This window comes from Silene latifolia, chromosome 6, assembly GCF_048544455.1.
Source record: "Silene latifolia isolate original U9 population chromosome 6, ASM4854445v1, whole genome shotgun sequence".
NCBI lineage: Eukaryota > Viridiplantae > Streptophyta > Magnoliopsida > Caryophyllales > Caryophyllaceae > Silene > Silene latifolia.
The window spans coordinates 39,538,233-39,556,940 of NC_133531.1; the positions used below are offsets into that span (position 1 = coordinate 39,538,233).

Below are 18,708 nucleotides of genomic sequence, written 5' to 3' on the forward strand. Positions count from 1 at the left end.
AGTACATCTCACCATCCCCAAACAGATGGCCAAACTGAGGTCACCAACAAAACCTTGGGTAGGATTCTGAGATGTCTTGTAAACAAGAGTCTAAAAGATTGGGACATCAAATTAGCAGCAGCAGAATTTGCCTTCAACAGATCACCATCAACTGCTACTGGTCATAGTCCTTTTGAGGTTGTCTATGGGATTAATCCCCTAATGCCTGTAGACTTATCATCTGTGCCAAGAAATGAGGTGAATCATGATGCTAAAGCCAGGGCAGAGCAACTCCTGAAACTCCATGAAACTGTGAAAAGGGAGATTGAGAAGACCAATGAGAAATACATGAAACAGTCCAAGGTGCCTCAGAAAAGAAAGGAGTTTGTTCCAGGGGATTTAGTCTGGGTTCATTTAAGAAAAGAGAGGTTTCCATCAAGAAGAAAGAACAAGTTGATGCCAAGAGCTGATGGCCCCTTTGAAATTGTTGAGAGGATTGGTCCAAATGCCTACAAAGTAGATCTACCAGGAGAGTATGAGGTGCATGGCACTTTTAATGTGGGTGACCTAAGTCCATATTATGATGATGCTGAGGGGGAGGAGTCACCAGGCTTGAGGACAAGCCCTGTTCAACCAGGGGAGGTTGCGCGGAGCCACCGACCAGGGCCCCTCACCTCAACAGAGGCAGTCCAAAAGCAACACTACACCCATCTCGAAACCACTCAGTGAGCTAAGTTTAGTGGCCAATAGGTATGAGTACAAGCCCAACCACCAGCTGCCACCCTGGCCAGCTGGTTGGTCAATGAATTAGGCTCAGAAAAGTCCTAGGGGTCCAAGGGAAAATCGCAATGCAAGTCCTAGAAATCCAAGTCGATGAATCGCAACAAATGACAAACATCAAAAGCAACCTTTCCATTTCTGGCTAAACCATGAGGAAAAAGCACTCAAAGGACTTTTGGCTTGTCTTCCCATATACCAGATACAACCTAGAGCCAGTTTTAATGCCAAGGACTCAATCATTTCGTCCTCAAGTACCTACACTCAACCGAAAGGCCAGAATGCGACAAGGACCACAACCCGTCACTCACACCGCATTTCTCTTTTGTTTTCATTCCAGTTTACAATTAAGATCTTTTAAACCGTTGTAATATTGTACTTGGACTTTTACCAGCATGTGAGAAGGGATCCTGACCCTTGGATGTAGTTTCCTTTCAAGTTTGTAACCTAAAAAGGCCTATATAAGGACCTCAACTCGATCGTTGTAACACAAATGATTTATGAATGAAACCTTAGATTTCTCTCAAATTTGAACCTCTTAATCTTGTGCTTAGTCTGTAGATTAGAGTCAGGCTTGATAATAACCTGTGCTTAGACTGTGGTTATTGATTAAGTACCTGTTAGTAGAGTGTAAACTTTCATGTGCTGAGACTGTGGTTAGTTTAGCTTTGCTGTTTGTTTTAGTTGAGTCTTTCCTGTGTTAATCTGTGGAATCTCTTAACTCTAACACCCCAAATTGTTAGCTTAATTCCCTGTGAGAATTCTGTGGGTTTTACAGTTGATAATTATATCCAAAGTTCCCTCCTTTCAGTCAAATACCAGAACTACCTCATTCACTTTGTCCATTTGTGTCTATCGATCTGTTCAGTTGAGTATTTATACTACTTTGAGTCTTCTACAAATCCTAGGAATTTACTCAGAGTTAGTTCTTATATTAAAGGGATTTACTGCCAAGTTTCATGATTTTAGGAGGTTATTTTATAATTTTATTAATTAGCACAAGTTTATTGCATTCCTGAGAAAACTGTTTTATTTTTGCTGGTTTGTTGTTGATTTTGTCTAAACCCTTGGACATTACACTGCATGGGATTATCAAAGTGAAGACTTTGATATAAGCCAAAGAAAATGTGATATAGTATCACAAATTAATCTCTCTTAGCACGCATTATGGGATAATGTGTGGTTGGATAAAGAAATCAAATGCTATTCGATATGGTTTGGACTTCAATCAAGTTACTTTGAGTTACTTGATCCTTTTGGGGATTTTATCATTTTGTCTAAATTATTTTTCCACTAAATCTAAAACGAATCATATGAGATATGAAATGGTAGGGTACCATGTTTGTAAGTTTTCAAAAGAAACAAATGCTCATTTTTCCTTACTATAATCACGAGTACAACGGGTTTGTGGCTCGTGAAGCTGTCTTTCTAGAATACAAGTTTATTTCTAGAAGACAGAGTGGGAGAAATTATTCAAGAGCCACAAAGAATGTTATGTCGCAAGAAACTGGTCTTTCTTGGCTACATAAGACGTTTTGTGTAAGACGTTGTTTCTTCAAAACCTAGGAGGTTAAAGTCATCACTTGTTGAAGATGATGAATTAGTGTTACTTTTAGAAAGTAAAGAGCTTGCAACTTACAAAGAAATTGTTTGACTCAAGTTGATTACTTCTGGAAAGTAATGAACATATGACTTACATGAGAGTGTTTAAGTCACAACTCAATACAAGGCTTAGAGCCATGAAAATCCGAAATAAATTCCAAGTGAATTGTTAGATATCAAAGCTTGATTGGTAGCAAAGGGTTTTGCACTAGTTGAAATGCTTAAATCTATTTGGATCTTCTTAGGGATTGTGTTTCATTATGAGATATATATAGCGAGTGAATCTAAAACCCACTTCTTCAATTAGAAGGAATGTATTCAATACATGTCTTGAGTTTTGTAGATTCTTGCCATCCTAAGATAATGTGAAACTTAAGAGAGGGTCTTAAGTATGACATCAATGAGTTGGAATTAATATTTTGATCATGTTATAAAACTTTTCTCGATAGGTCGAGAAGTTGTGTTTATACATAAAGTTTAGTGGGAGTTACGGTAATTTTAATTAGTTTAATATGTGGATGACATATTGATCATTGGGAATGATTTAAGACTTGGAGATATATAATACATCTTTAATATCCAGATTTATGGAGATAAATCCACATGATATTAGCGTCAAATAAGAAGTCTTATGTTGATAAGATTCATGACTAGTTCAATCAAGTTGAACATATTTGATTGATTCCATTTGCTTCCGCTGCCGGATCATTAAATGAGTAATGATGTATAGCACTTCATATACTTTGAGTATGATGAGTTGTTTCAAAATTGAATTTAAGTAATAGTTATCAAATAGCCATATAGATTATTCTTAAGTGCTTGAAAAAGCATTAAGGATGGAAAGTTAAGTGTTTTTGATGCAATTCACAAATTTGTGTAAGGGCTTACACTAATGACTGTTGAGATTGCATAAGGTTTCGGACAAAAACAATATTTGAAACACCTAAAGATGGTTAAAGAACCATTGTGGCTATGTTATTTAAGAAATGGATTTGCTAGAATCGTTCTAGGCAATATAGAACAATGAGAGATGCTTACAACGGAAATTGAGTACACTTGCAATCATGAGATGTGCGAGAGGGATGGGTCCCGCACACTGTTAAACAGTGGGAGCTATTCTATGACTAGAGAGCTTTTGTCTAGATTGGATCTAGACACATACTCAGAAAGTTTTGTAATACAAGGTATGCATTACGAAAGGAAAACGAGTATGTAGCAAGGTTGAGCAAGGAGTTACTAAAACCTACATAGCAAGGCCTAATCATAGGCTAAACATGATGAGTCATGTCATTTCAATTGAATTGAAATGAACAACTACATACAAGATCAAATTAGATTATAGAATATGAAATAGTAATCAGGCATTGACTATTCATATGTGATAATCGCATTCGTCGTTCGAGTTTTTACTTTAAAAAAAAACTCTTTTCTTGTACTTTGTTACATCCAAGCGGGTTGTATGACAATGTTGAACCCTGTCGGGCAGTGTGATGCGATTGATGGCAAGTTCAAGTGCCATAGAGTCATGTGAGATGACTAGTCGATCACATAGGCAGACTGTTAGGAACACTTTGTCGGGCAGTGACCGCTTATAGAGTTCTGGCAAATTTATAAAGCCTGGTCGTGGCGAGAGCTACTATAGTATTCTAATGAGTCGATTCTTTTGACTAAAGACTAGTCGCCTAAGGTGGCATGGTTTTAGATTAACTTTGATTTATGTTACTACGACCTTCGTAAATGGGGTCAAATGGGCATATTTTGGGTTATGATGGTTGTGGCTAGTCGAAGGGAATAGTGCGATAGGAATTGTCCACCCCCTTGTCAGGGTTAAAACAATATTTCAGGGCCACTCGAGGAGTAATGAACTAGAAATGCGTGGCCACGCTCGGAAGGTATCTATGGTAGATAATTCCGGTCAATCAGTTATTCTCCAGATCGAGGAAACCACTCTCGCAAGTACGACCCGAAAGACACCTTGCATTGAGTGGGAGATAGTAATAGGACAAGAGAATTGGTGACGCACACTTGTCGAGGACCAGTGGGAGATTGTTGGAGTGTCTCCAACAATAATGCGATCACAATTGTCGATCATAATGATCACATGTTTAAATCTCATTTTAAGAATACGTAAGGGATGATTCAATTATATAGTCAACTGACCAACATTAATCGGTAACGATTGGCTTGCTAGAGTTTGACGTTCTTGTCGTGGGACGGTGGTGGTCAGTTGATCCCTTAAGGTCACACCTAAAGGATGATGACCTTATTCGTAAAGTTGATTAATTGTATGACGATACAAGTTGATCAATTCCTTAAAATTGAACAATTCAATTGTGAGAGAGAATATTATTTCTTATTGTAATGAGATTAAATAAGATTTGTTTTAGTAATAAAAATGCTTTATTACTAAAATTGTTTATTGTTTGAGAAACAATAGAGATGAGAATGAATGGTTAATTATAATTACAAAATTTTGTGAATTATAATTAAATGACCCATTTTATTCATGTGATCAAGTATCACTAGTCAATTTGTTATATGTAATTTAATTAATTTATAAAATGATATTTATGTGATAAATATGCATTAAATTAATTAATAACAAGTATTATACTACATGTGACATATTGTGTGACAAATGACAAATTGACAAAATAAAATGGTAGTCCATTTTATGGAAGTGGACCGAAATGGAGGGAGTTATAATGCATTATGGTTGATTTATTTTATGTGATAAAATAGAGCTAATCATACCTATAGCATGATAGTCTTACACACCTATTTCTTCTGTAGACCAAAAAGCAAAAAGAAAAGATGTCATCCCTTGGCATTGGCTCCCTCCCCACCGGTTTTCCATGCTCATAAGGGGAGAATTTTGTTCTCTCTTTTAAGGTGTATTCATTCTCTATATGCATAATTAATTCATTCATGCATACCTCTCTCTTACACTCTTTCATCTTTCTCCAAAATTAGAGAAATCTTGATCCAAATTGTTCAATCAAATTACTAATATTATTAGTGTAATATATGAGTATTAGTAATTAATTTTAAGGTAAACTACTAAACAAATATCTAGCACATATTATTTAGTAGAGATAAGGGATAATCTTGGGTGCAATCAGGAGGAGTGGCTTCTATACTTGAAGTCTTTGGAGGATCATCCTAACATATTGAAAGCTCAAGAACAAGTGAGGTATGAGACCTCACTTGTGCCCATAAACCGAAATATTCAATGTAAGGAACCTGTTTTCCTCTACACTTATTTATATGTTTTGCATGCATAAGATCCTTAAGTTTTTATGACTAAAACTTTAAACTAAAATATGTGATATTTAAAATATGATTTCAGTGAACTTTCTATGAAAATTACAGAGTTTGGTTTTTGTGTTAGTCTAGTAGAAGTGTCTAAAATATTGGTTGATTGTATGCCTATGATCTGAATTCCTGCTTCCATCTACATACCATTTATTTTCGGGTCTTAACTCTTGATTTTCCCTGCTCATTATTCACCTATAAAAATAACTAAGCCAGAAGCATACCTTATACTAAACCAGCACCATTAGCAGCATAGTTTTCTATAGGCCTCCCTCCATAATCCATGAACTGTCCTTGCTTCATTTTCACCGCCATGTCCAATCCCGATATCTGGACTGACTGACTATATTGGTTTCCATTTCAGATAGTTCGGTGCTTGATAAGATTCAGATAGTTGCTGCTCGGGACTATTCAGACACTTGGTATGTATCAATCTTTTCTCTTCTTTTCAATTTTTCTCTCCAAATGTTTGTTTTTGTTCAGAACATGCGATTTCTGCTTGGTTTTAATTTCATTTCTGCTCATATTTTCATTTTTTTAGGTGTTTAATGTCACGATTTTATGATTAATTGTGCTGTTATGATAATGACGATGATTTATTTGATTAGTGTGTTAATTTTGGGGATTAGAGATAGTTCTTGCCTTAGGTAGGGTTTAATGATTTTAGTTTGCATCTGTGGTGTTGTTTGATAACTGAGACTTGAGATAGCATTTGTGGTGTTGCTTGATAATTGAAGGGTGGAACTATTGTTTTAAAATTAACACTGTTTCATGTGCCCTTGCTATTTCTAGATGTCCCTTTGTGTGTTCTAAACATTGCCTGAAACTTGGTGAGTTGCAGACCATGTGGTGATAGTATTTGAGGATAATCCAAAGGCTATTCAGGTTTACCTGTGTACAGAACTAAGAACTAAATTTAAAGTGTATTTAAATAAGCACATTACCTTCCGGTCAGATGGCCATCTGCAAACCTAAATAACTAAAGAACATAATGCTACAATACTTCAGTAATGATCCACTTCTTTCCCGTTTCAGATGCAGATGGCAGGTTCCCCCACCCAAGTTGTAATACCCTTCCGCCCACTATTATTGCAGATTACCAGCTGCCTTGAGTTCCACCCCTCAAAAAATACACCCTTGTTGGTGAGGATAGAAATTATGTGGTACTGCTGTACAATTTGGTGAAGGTTAAGTTAACTGAGCTTTTGGGTTTGTCTGCATCTCCATTATGAGTGTATTAGTATTACCACCAGGTCTTAGTATAATGGTTATGACGGACGTATCATGACAATATAGATCACAGGTTTAAAATCCCCCTTCCCTATTTATTGTACTGGCCAGCTGCCCTTGCGCCTCATTTGACACCAAGATATTACTCACTACTTCATATGTTTGGGATTTCATGGTCTGTTTTCTTCCTTAAATTCGCCCTCTGACAACGAGATTATGGGTTTCCTTGAGTATAATTTGTATAATTCATTTGCCAATTAATTCGACTTTAATTTGCTTGTCTATGTGTATAATTTGTCGTATTCATTCGACCTGACCAGAATGTTTGAGTTAACCCCTTTCAGTGCCTCTTTCATTGAATCTTCTTTAGTGAACACACACTGAAAGTGCAACAAAATTTGTTGCATTGTGATTGCAGCGGGAGCTAGGGATGAGGGTCCTTCATTTTTCAAGGCAAGAAAGCATTCCATGAATTTGTGCAAGGAAATGACAAGATTGGAGTTAATGAAAATTATGAGTTTTATGAGGTTTCTCAAAACCCTTGATTAGTTCTTTGCTTAGTGCTAGAACAACCCCATTACTTAGTGTTTGGGGTCGTGTATCTTGGTTTGCTTTGTGATCTGACCAAGTGCATAAGGGGATTAGTTCTTGCTTTGTGATCTTGAACAACATCCCGAGTCTTGAGATTGCTTTGTGATCTTCTCAAGTCATATCCCGAGTCTTGTTATTGTTTTGTGTCAAAACAGTCCCAAAGTTTCTGTTTTGTTGCCTTAAGTTATTGTGGGAATTGTTATTTGAATGTTTAGTTCATAAGCATTTAAGTTACAATCTTATTTCCATTGCTTTCTTTCAAAGTTATCAAGCTATTTAGGATCTTATATTCGTCCAAAACAGGCTGTTTCGTGCCTTGCTTTGGTTGAATCGTTTATTAGCTTCTAAATGTGTCCTTATATAGCTTGTTAGTCCTTAAAACAATCCATCTAAGTGTCCAAATCGAGTTCTTTGTTGAGTCTAATTCTGTCCAAGTTAGTTCTTGTTTTCGAGTCTTATATGTCCAAAAATCAAGTCCTAAGAGTTTTACTCCAAATTGGTATTAGAGCTTTGGTTGAGTGTTCATCTTTCCTAACTACATCTAAAACTACAAAAACAACCCAATGAGTGAAGAGAGGTTTTCAAAGCTTTGGTTTGTTTCTTGAAAAATCAGTTTTACTTAAGTTGTTGTGATTCTGATTTTTCATGGGAAAATTAGTAGCTATTGGTGTTGTACCCTATGTTCCATGCTCAAAGATGAAGCCTTGTGATCTTGGTTCCATTTCCAAGTCATTAGAAGCAGCTATGATGAAGTTGCAAACTCTAACAAAAGGGTATGAAGGTGATGTGCATACAAGGAGTGGAACAAGCACCCATGGGGTTCCAAGGGAACCAAAACCTCCTGATTTGTATCAAGGAGAACACCTCCTGCCCTATGAGTGTTCTAATTCCTCTTCTACCCTTAGAAGCAAAGGTAACACACCATTACTTCCTTCCTTTAATGGTGAAAACAGTAGAGCAATTGTGTCTTGGTTGTTTGATGTTGAATGCTATTTCGAGAACAAGTGTTTTTCTGATAAAGAGAAGTGTAAACAGGTTGTGTCTTCTTTAAAGGGTGTTGCTTTGTTGTGGTATAATACTCTTACATTTTCAAGGAGGATGGAAGGGAAGGGTAGAATATGTTCTTGGTTTAAACTTGAAAGGAACATGAGATTAAAGTTTCTACCTTTTTCTACCATGGATAATTTGTTGGCTGAACTTAAGACCCTTAAACAAAATTCCTTGAGTGTTCATGAGTATGCTAGATTATTTAAGGAGTTACACTTTGTGTGTGACATAGAAGTTGATTTTGTCCAAGAGAGAATCAGATTTTATCTTGGCTTGAAATCTGAAATTGCTAGGAGAATTAACTTAGAAATGGTGCATTCATATGGTGAGTTGTTTGAGTTGGCTTTGTTTGTTGAAAGGAGTTTATCAAGGCCTAGAACACATGAGGTCTTAGCTAAAGGGGACAGTTTAGAAGCTATAAAAACAGTTGGGAAGGAGGAGGGGCTAATCCAAAAGGATGTTGTCCCATGCTTGGTCTCTCTTGAGTCTAAAGCTAAGGATGCTCAAAGGGAAGATGTAGGTGATGCCCTTACACACCACAAGGAGGAATCAGAACCAACACACTCTATACAAGTCCTTGTTGGGAAACAGCATGGGGCCGAACTTGTCGTTAGCTCAAACATCATCTACTTGAGTCCATTAGAGCTATCCATAAACAAGAAGTTGCAGCAACCTTTAAGCCTTAAGATGGATGGTTTCTTAAGCTCCTTTGAAGGTGATATGTGTTTGGATTCAAGCAAGGGTGAAGCAAGAAAGGAGTCTTGGGTCATTCCATACTCAAGTGCACCAAATGTAACCTCCTACACCAGCCATGGTCCTAACTTTAAAGCTTACATCTTGAAGGGGCCTGATTTGTCCAAGAACTTTGCTGACAAGAGTGTAACAACACCACTCTTGCCATACACAATTCTGGTCTATGATCCAGGAGGAAGTCATGATAATCTATCTCTTGAGGTGTGCGTTGTCTTGTTGTGAAGAGGTTGAATATGACAATGTCGAGAATTTGAGGGCAAATTCTTTTGAAGAAAGGGAGTTTGCAACAAAATTTGTTGCATTGTGATTGCAGCGGGAGCTAGGGATGAGGGTCCTTCATTTTTCAAGGCAAGAAAGCATTCCATGAATTTGTGCAAGGAAATGACAAGATTGGAGTTAATGAAAATTATGAGTTTTATGAGGTTTCTCAAAACCCTTGATTAGTTCTTTCCTTAGTGCTAGAACAACCCCATTACTTAGTGTTTGGGGTCGTGTATCTTGGTTTGCTTTGTGATCTGACCAAGTGCATAAGGGGATTAGTTCTTGCTTTGTGATCTTGAACAACATCCCGAGTCTTGAGATTGCTTTGTGATCTTCTCAAGTCATATCCCGAGTCTTGTTATTGTTTTGTGTCAAAACAGTCCCAAAGTTTCTGTTTTGTTGCCTTAAGTTATTGTGGGAATTGTTATTTGAATGTTTAGTTCATAAGCATTTAAGTTACAATCTTATTTCCATTGCTTTCTTTCAAAGTTATCAAGCTATTTAGGATCTTATATTCGTCCAAAACAGGCTGTTTCGTGCCTTGCTTTGGTTGAATCGTTTATTAGCTTCTAAATGTGTCCTTATATAGCTTGTTGGTCCTTAAAACAATCCATCTAAGTGTCCAAATCGAGTCCTTTGTTGAGTCTAATTCTGTCCAAGTTAGTTCTTGTTTTCGAGTCTTATATGTCCAAAAATCAAGTCCTAAGAGTTTTACTCCAGAAAGATAATCCATCTTGTTGCTCTATTTGAAAACTAGGTTATAGCAAGAGATATAGTGACCAGATAATTTCTCATTTGGATCTGTTTATTCTTTAGACGAACTAGAATCTTAGGCGTATGATAATTTCCATGAAGCAGTTTACAAATAATATTTTTGGCTAACTGTGGTGTCATTTGAGCACAGTTGTTTTTATCTATGAGAAATGCTTTCGAATTTAGAAAGCTTTATGTGAAAGAGCATGAGAAATTTTAGTAATTTTTTTTTCTTTTATAAGTGGCAACATCCAATTTATGAATCACTTTTTTTCTTTGAAGTCTGACCCTCCAATATTTTATTAGTAATAACTTGTTTACATTTTGAATCTCAGGTGTGCTGTTGATTGCTCGCAAAAATTAGGGTTGCGATTCGTAGTTTCCGATTCATCTGTTTTTCGATATCAGGTACCACAAATAAAATAATTCTCTCCTCTTCTCTTCTTTTCTCTTCTTTTGTTTAGTTTCCTATTGGAGTTTTTATTGTTTGTGATCAACTTCGGTGATTCTCGTTTTATGTCTATTTTCTCTAGTTAATTAAGCCATGTTCACTTCTTTATCTACTTAAACATACAATGAGTATTAAAATACTTAAAACGTTATTACTTTTACAGTTTCATGATTAGTCGTTATTTATCTTGTACTTTTGGGACAATAGCAAATGTTTTTTTTTTCTACGAGTATTAAAATACTATACATGTTTAATCCATATGGGCGTGTCTGGTGTTTTTGGTTTGTGTAGACATGGATACAAGTTGGATTACATTGGCAAATGACCATTCGAACTACATAGATGGTTGTTTGAAATTTATTGCGATAGCTAAAGAAAGTCTTGTAGAAGGAAAAATAAAGTGTCCTAGTAAAAATTGCAAATTACGTTATTGGTTGCCGCTTAGTGAAGTAGAGGGGCATATTTTGTTCAAAGGCTTTTATCAAAAGTATACAAATTGGATTTGGCATGGTAAAGGGGATGTTCTTGATCATATAACTAGTGCTGATGTTGGTAGCACTAGTAAAGGATCATTTGTAGGTCGTGATGATATGAGTGGTCTATTCGATGCAGCTAATTTGGTTAACGTTTCTCACTTTTCTAAAGGGGTTAATGATGAACTTCCTCACTCACACATGAAAAATAGTGATATTGATGATCTATCTATGGGATGTAGTTATAATGATGATTCAGATCATGAGTACGGCTCTCATAAGTTATATGGTGATGAATCTCATAATGAATCTAATAAACCATCAAAAGGAAACAACATTGAGGAAGAGGCAAAGTATAAAAGATTGTTTGAGGCCGCAAATGAAGAACTTTATGAAGGATGTCAAACTTTCTCAAAATTGTCCTTTATTTTACACTTATTTCATATTAAGTGTATGTTTCATTGGTCTAATGATTCATTCAATAAATTAATTGAACTTCTACTCGAAGCATTTCCCCAAATGAGAGAATTCCCGTCATCTTATTACGAGGGGAAAAAGTTAATTAATAACTTTGGCCTTTGATACGAACTGAGCGGCGGAATTAAAAACAAATTGGACAGTGCTGAGGACTGTTCGTACTAGGTACGCGCAGACCTGAAACTGATTAATTTAGAGAACAAAAGATTAAAGATTAACGGACTGTTTTTGGCGAACCGAACGTACTAGGTACGACCAGTTCTGATTTTTGTATATAAGGGATAGTGTTTTGAACAAGCAAGACCTATTACTTGATCAAAGTGAGTGAGATCAAGACCTATTGATCAACAACTCGAGAATTTTAATTAGAAACGCGTTCCAATCAAAACCAGTTTTGTTTCTAAGCAAGAAACGATTTTTGTAAACATAAGTTTGAGCAAATTTCTGGATTATTTTATTCATGAACTTGAAGGCTTTATATAAGCCCCAAGGCTGCCGTCCTAAATGGTCCAAGTAAGGTGAAGAGTTGAGCAATCACTCTTCACTTAATTACAATACTTAAAGCTACTAGTTCATTGAACTTAGACAATCACTAATTAAGCTAAGATATTATTGTAAAACATAATCTGAAAAATGCTAATAAAATGTAATATTGGTCCGTCCTTTCCTTGGTAAACGTGCTCCCCATCAGCCCCCTTGTTCCATACTTAGCAAATTCACAAAGGAAGGATTATTGAAACACAAAGGCTGAAAATTACGAGCCACAATCAGACTGTCACCGTGACTGTTCACAACCAGCTCGTCCAGCCCGTTAACCAAATTCGAGTCATTAGCTTGGATCGCATCAATGAGTACAAGCCCAACCACCAGCTGCCACCATGGCCAGCTGGTTGGTCACTAAATTAGGCTCAGAAAAGTCCTAGGGGTCCAAGAAAAATTACAATGCAAGTCCCAGAAATCCAAGCTGGACAGATCTGCGGCAAATGACAAACAACAAAAGCAACCTTTCCATTTCTGGCTAAACCATGAGGAAAAAGCACTCAAAGAACTTTTGGCTTGTCTCCCCATCTACCAGATACAACCTAGAGCCAATTTTAATGCCAAGGACTCAATCATTTCGTCCTCAAGTGCCTACATTCAACAAAAAAGCCAAAGAATGCAACAAAGGACCACAACCTCACACACACCGCATTTCTTTTGTTTTCATTCCAGTTTGCAATTAAGAGCGTTTTAACCATTGTAATATTGTATTTGGACTCTTACCAGCATGTGAGGAAGGATCCTGACCCTTGGATGTAGTTTCCTTTCAAGTTTATAACCTAAAATGGTCTATATAAGGACCTCAACTCAGAATGTTGTAACCCAGCTGATTTATGAATGAAACCTGAGAATTCTCTCAAATTTAAACCTCTTAATCTTGTGCTTAGTCTGTAGATTAGAGTCAGGCTTGATAATAACTTGTGCTTAGACTGTGGTTATTGATTAAGTACCTGTTAGTAGAGTCTAAACTTTCCTGTGCTGAGACTGTGGCTAGTTTAGCTTTGCTGTTTGCTTCAGTTGAGTCTTTCCTGTGTTAATCCGTGGAAATTGTTTACTCAAGTATCCCAAATTGTTAGCTTAATTCCCTGTGAGTATTCTGTGGGTTTTCAGTTGATAATTATATCCAAAGTTCCCTCCTTTCAGTCACCATTCCAGAACTGCCACACTTACAAATCCATTGTGTCATCGGTCGGTTCAACTGAGTTTTAAAAATACTTTGAGTCCTCTAAAAATCCTGGAGTTTTGCTCAGAGTTAGTTCTTATATTAAAGTAATTTACTGCCAAGTTTCATGATTTTAGGAGGTCATTTCATAATTTTAGTAATTAGCACAAGTTTATTGCATTCCTAATGATACGAATTCGCAGCGGACATATTCAAAGAATCAATAAAAACAAACAAAAGGGATAAGCAGACACCAAGTTAGACCTATAACTTAATGAACGAGATTGGCTAACCAAGACCTATTGGTTCCAATCGGGCAACAATTAGGAAACGCGTCCTAATTAATCACTATTTTGGATTGTAAGCAACAATCCGAGTTTCACAACCAAACGTACCCACGTTTAATTTGAAAACACTTTTTTTTTTTATCAAAGTTCAATCATTTTTACACTCGTATACGTATCATACTCCCTTTCTTCAAAAAGAATCGTCCCGATTCTTAGACCGTTCAATGTCGAGATGTGCTGCTCCTTGGCTTGTCATATATGACCGTCATTCTCTGGTTGATACCGGGATCGAATACCAATTTGGTTCGAACGCCTTTTTTGAAGGCCTCGACATATGCACAGGCTGTCAGTTTCATTAAAAACCCCGAGTTGAAACGAGCTTTGAATGATCCAAAGAAATGGTGAGGTTGAGCGTGCGATTGAGGTGAGTTGAACGAAGCCAAAGAACAGCAAAACAACGAGCAACGTGTTTTGACAACGTTATTTGCCAAGACCTTTTGAGAGTAGCCATGAAACTTTGCAGCCATATGAATTTCCAATGGAGATTTATAGTAGCTATAAGATGAGAATTCCACAGGCTCTTCCGTGACTTGAATCTCATCAAAAACAGGTTGTAATTCCGGGTTAAAATAATACGTATCTTCATTTTGATAAACATCGAAAATAGGAGGTAGACTTGGGTCGAAAAATTCTGATTGGAACTCCAAGAACTCCTCCATGGATCGTCTTGAATTTAAGGAAATCAAGAAGCTACCTGACGCGCCAAATGATGCGAAATAACAGAGGAAATAATAAAGAGTAACCGGATATTTATCAAACTATGATGCCAAAATGTTTTTGATACCACTTAATGAATCAGACCAATGAGTACGAGTTGTTGGATAAAGGGAAGATGGTAGTTTTAAGGCCTATGTCGTCCGATGCTACAAGAGCTATGCGTTCTAATGGTAAGAAGAACTCGAGTCTAACCATGTTAGCATTGGAAGGCAAGTTCGATGAAGGTCTTGACAAGGATGAGTTATGGAGCAGCGGCATTGGTTCGTCATTAGATTTCAACCTACCACCTGTAATTGACGAATATGAAGATGATGGAGCGTGTGATGCTACAGCCAAGAGACCGTACCATTTATCCAATTTCGGCCATAAATTCGGAAAACGTGCTGCACCATTCAAGCATACTATCGATGCTCACAAGTTTTCGGTTCATCAATGTTTTTATTTGGTTGATTTTCAGGTACCAAGGGCTGCTGCAATTGTGAAAGTTTCTGGTTGTTCTATGGGTTCAATCGACAACACAGTTAGGGATGAAGTGTCTAGGCTTGTGCATGGAGGGTGGTGGGGAGGTTGGCACAAAGACATTCTGCAATCAAATGAAAGGGACATGATGCGGCCGTGTCGCGAAGATGGTTCCAGTTTGCTATTTGGGTTCGTCATTTTTGTTTTTTTGTTCTTATTGTTCTTTTTGGTACTGGTGAATTCAAGCATCTAGAATTGAGGTCAGTTCCTTTCGGAGAGGGAGGAGATGATACAGGTGCGGGTACGGATTCAATTAACAATGGGTCATTGGGCCTTTTAGCAACTATGGGCTATTTGATGGGTCATTCACGTCCGCAGCTGGAGTTCGTTTGTTTCGTTTCTTGTGGTGGAATCTAGCATTTTCTTAATTAGTTTACTTTGTTGTTTAATGGCCTTTAATTGCTAGGATTATGGCCTTAATTAGCTGATTTATTTCTGTCATTAGTAGTCTTTTCAGTAGCTTGAACGGATGTTTTAGGAGGCTATTTATAGTCTTAAATCTACCCATAATAGGGCATCAAAGTTTTAATCAAAAATCACAGAAAACGCTTGTTAAGCACAAACCTTGTTTTTATTCGAACGCGCTTTGAATATTAACTTGATCGACTCAATAGGTCTTGAGATCGTTCACTATTGATAAGTTATAGGTCTAGCTTATCAAATATCGCTTTCGAAATTTTAATTCGTATCATAAGTGGTATCAGAGCTTCGGCTCTTGATTTCCTATAATCGAGACGATCCAAGCATCTGATTCATATTTTATAATACCAAAAAAAAAAAAAAAAAAACAACACAAAAACATGGCAGAATATGACGATGACATGTTACTCGAAAATCTTCGAGAATTATTACATAACCGTCCTACTGGCAGTCGATCTAGCCTTAGGCCGAAGCAAGATGAGTTCAAGGTGACGGATTTTCCCGAATTCACCGGTGGAACTAACCCAGAGGATTATTTAGAATGGGAAAGGAAAATCGAACGAATGTTCGATTTCAAGGATCTTAGTGATGGGAAAAGATGTAAATATGCCATCTTGAAACTTAGCAAAGGCGCGTCATTATGGTTCGAAGGGCTGAAATCAAAACGAACTCGGACGGGAAAAGAAAAGATTACCTCCTGGGATTCTCTGAAACGCAAGTTACGAAAACGGTATGTCCCTGCTACTCATCGCCTTACTTTATATCGGAAAATCGCGGACTTGGTTCAAGGCAAATTAAGTATTAGTGAGTATATCGATGAATTTGAAAAATTAGCCTTAATGGGTGAATTAGAGGAGAATGAGGAACAAAAGATGTCACTTTTTGTGCGAGGTTTGAATCGTAACATTGCTAATTCTGTCGAGTTGTATCCTTATGCTGATTTCGATACCTTATGTGGTTTATGCGTAAAAATTGAGGCACAAGGGAAGTCGAGATATGGGAGTTCAAGTGGGGAATATAGCAGTTCTGGTGGGTGGTCTAAACCAGAAACATCCGAGGTAGGAGGGTCAACTTCCGTATCCAATTCGGGCCCTAAATCCATTACCACAACCGTAGCAACTTTTGGTGGTACGAAAACGGTTGCCCCTCTGAAAGAGCAAAGCTTAACTAAGGTTCGATGCTTCAAGTGTCAAGGTTTTGGACACTATCAAAATGCTTGCCCTAACAAGCGAGTTGTTACTTTGAGAGAAGCGGTGGCTGTTCGTGACGACTTACCTGTTGAGGAAGACGAGTCACTTGGTGGTGTATTCAATCTCAACGAAGTTGAGGAGGATGAGTTGGATGTCGTGGCATATGAGGCTCAAAACTACGATGTAAGCTTAGTCATTCGTTCTTTGCAAGTCCAATCCGAGCCAATCAGACCTGAAACCGAACAGCGTGATCAACTGTTCCATACGAAATGTCAAGTGAATGATAGGTGGTGTAGCGTGATCATTGACGGTGGAAGTTGTACGAACGCGGCTTCAAGTGAGATGGTTACGAAACTAGCGTTGCCAACTACGGTTCATCCCAAGCCTTATGCAATTACTGAGTCGAATTGACGCGTTCGATCCAAAAATCGTTATTGTTTGACGCGTTTTCAAACTTTAACCCGATTCGTATTCAATAGGTCTTGAATACAATCACCCACTATCAAGCTATAGGTCTAGTTTGATAAATATCCGGTTACTCTTTATTATTTCCTCTGTTATTTCGCATCACCTGAAAAACTGTCTTTGGTTTGCTGGTTTGGTTGTTGTATTTTGTCTAAACCCTTGGACATTACACTGCAAATTGGTAATCAGAGCAAGGTCATAACACAATTCCACCTTGTGTTAGTCTTGGGAAGGAAAGTGAGTTCATTTTTACCCTAACTACAACAAAACCACAAAAATAACACATGAGTGAAGAGAGATTTACTGGCATTGAGACCAGGGTGGAGCAGATAGCAGGAAGGATTAATGACTTGGTAAATGTTGTTAACACTCTTGCAGAAGGGATTCCTAACCATGATCCAAGGAGGCCACCCCACGAGGCGAGAGGGGGTAGGGGCTTTCTTTGGAGCAGAAGAGGACAACAATACTACCAAGATCAAGAGGAAGATATCTCAGATACTGATGAATCTATGGCAGACGGCATCTACATGGAAAGAGACAAAGATATAAAGGTAGAAATTCCTGATTTCCATGGTAGTCTAAACCCTGAAGATTTATTAGACTGGATTAGAACTGTTGAGAGAGTGTTTGAATTTAAAGGATATACTGACAGGAAAGCTTTCAAAGTTTCTATCCTTAAATTCAAAGGTTATGCCTCACTTTGGTATGAAACCCTGAAAAGCCAGAGAATTAGAGAAGGCAAGGAACCCATTAAATCTTGGCTAAAACTTAAAAAGAAATTGAAAGATAAGTTTATAGCTAAAGATTACACACAGGATATGTTTATTAAGTTAACCCAGCTGAAACAAGACCAACAATCTGTTGAGTCTTATCTTAGGAGCTTTGAACAACTTACCCTACAATGTGAGATCACTGAAAAGCCTGAACAGAAGATTGCTAGGTTTGTTGAGAGCTTAGATCCTAAAATTGCTTTAAAGGTTTGAATGCAGCAAGTTTGGTCCTTTGATGAGGCAGTCAACCTGGCATTGAGGATTGAAAAGATGGGAAAAGCCAAGGTCACTGCTTCCAAACCCCTTACCAGACCCACTTTCAAACCTTTTTCTGGGGTTAGGATTGGAGAGATCCTAAAACTTGCAACCCAACCAACACCAGACAAGGGGAAGAGTCATGTGAATCCTAAAACCAACCCACCTGTGACTGATGGGAAGCATTTAAATGCTTCCAGTGCCAAGGGTATGGCCATTTTAGGAGGGACTGTCCTTCTAAGAGAACCCTGACAGCAATGGAGGTAGAACAATGGGAGAGGGAAGGTTTGGTTCAGTATGAGGAAAATGAGACCCTGATAATAGAGGAAAAGGAGACTGAAGAAGAACTAGAACAGGAGCAAGTTGTGGTCCACCCTGACACAGGTCACAACTTGGTCTTATGGAGGGTCATGCATTCCCAACACTCACCTTTGGAAGCTGATCAAAGGTCCCTGATATTCAGAACCAGATGCACAGTCCAGGGAAGGGTTTGTAACCTGATCATAGATGGGGGAAGTTGTACGATTGTGGCATCAAATGCCATGGTTAACAAGCTCAACCTGACAACTTAAGAGCACCCAAACCCTTACAAGTTGAGATGGTTGAACAAGGGA

The 18,708-nt window shown here is 37.6% G+C and overlaps 1 long non-coding RNA gene across 1 annotated transcript in view; it reads left to right on the forward strand.

The window, feature by feature from the left end:
* Window positions 1-10,753, forward strand: part of LOC141658722 (uncharacterized) — a 34,319-nt gene extending 23,566 nt beyond the window's left edge. The window contains exons 2-3 of the long non-coding RNA XR_012549373.1: window positions 6,038-6,095; window positions 10,644-10,753. This is a non-coding gene — a long non-coding RNA (uncharacterized LOC141658722). The remainder of the gene's footprint in view (window positions 1-6,037; window positions 6,096-10,643) is intronic.
* Window positions 10,754-18,708: the final 7,955 nt, after the last annotated feature.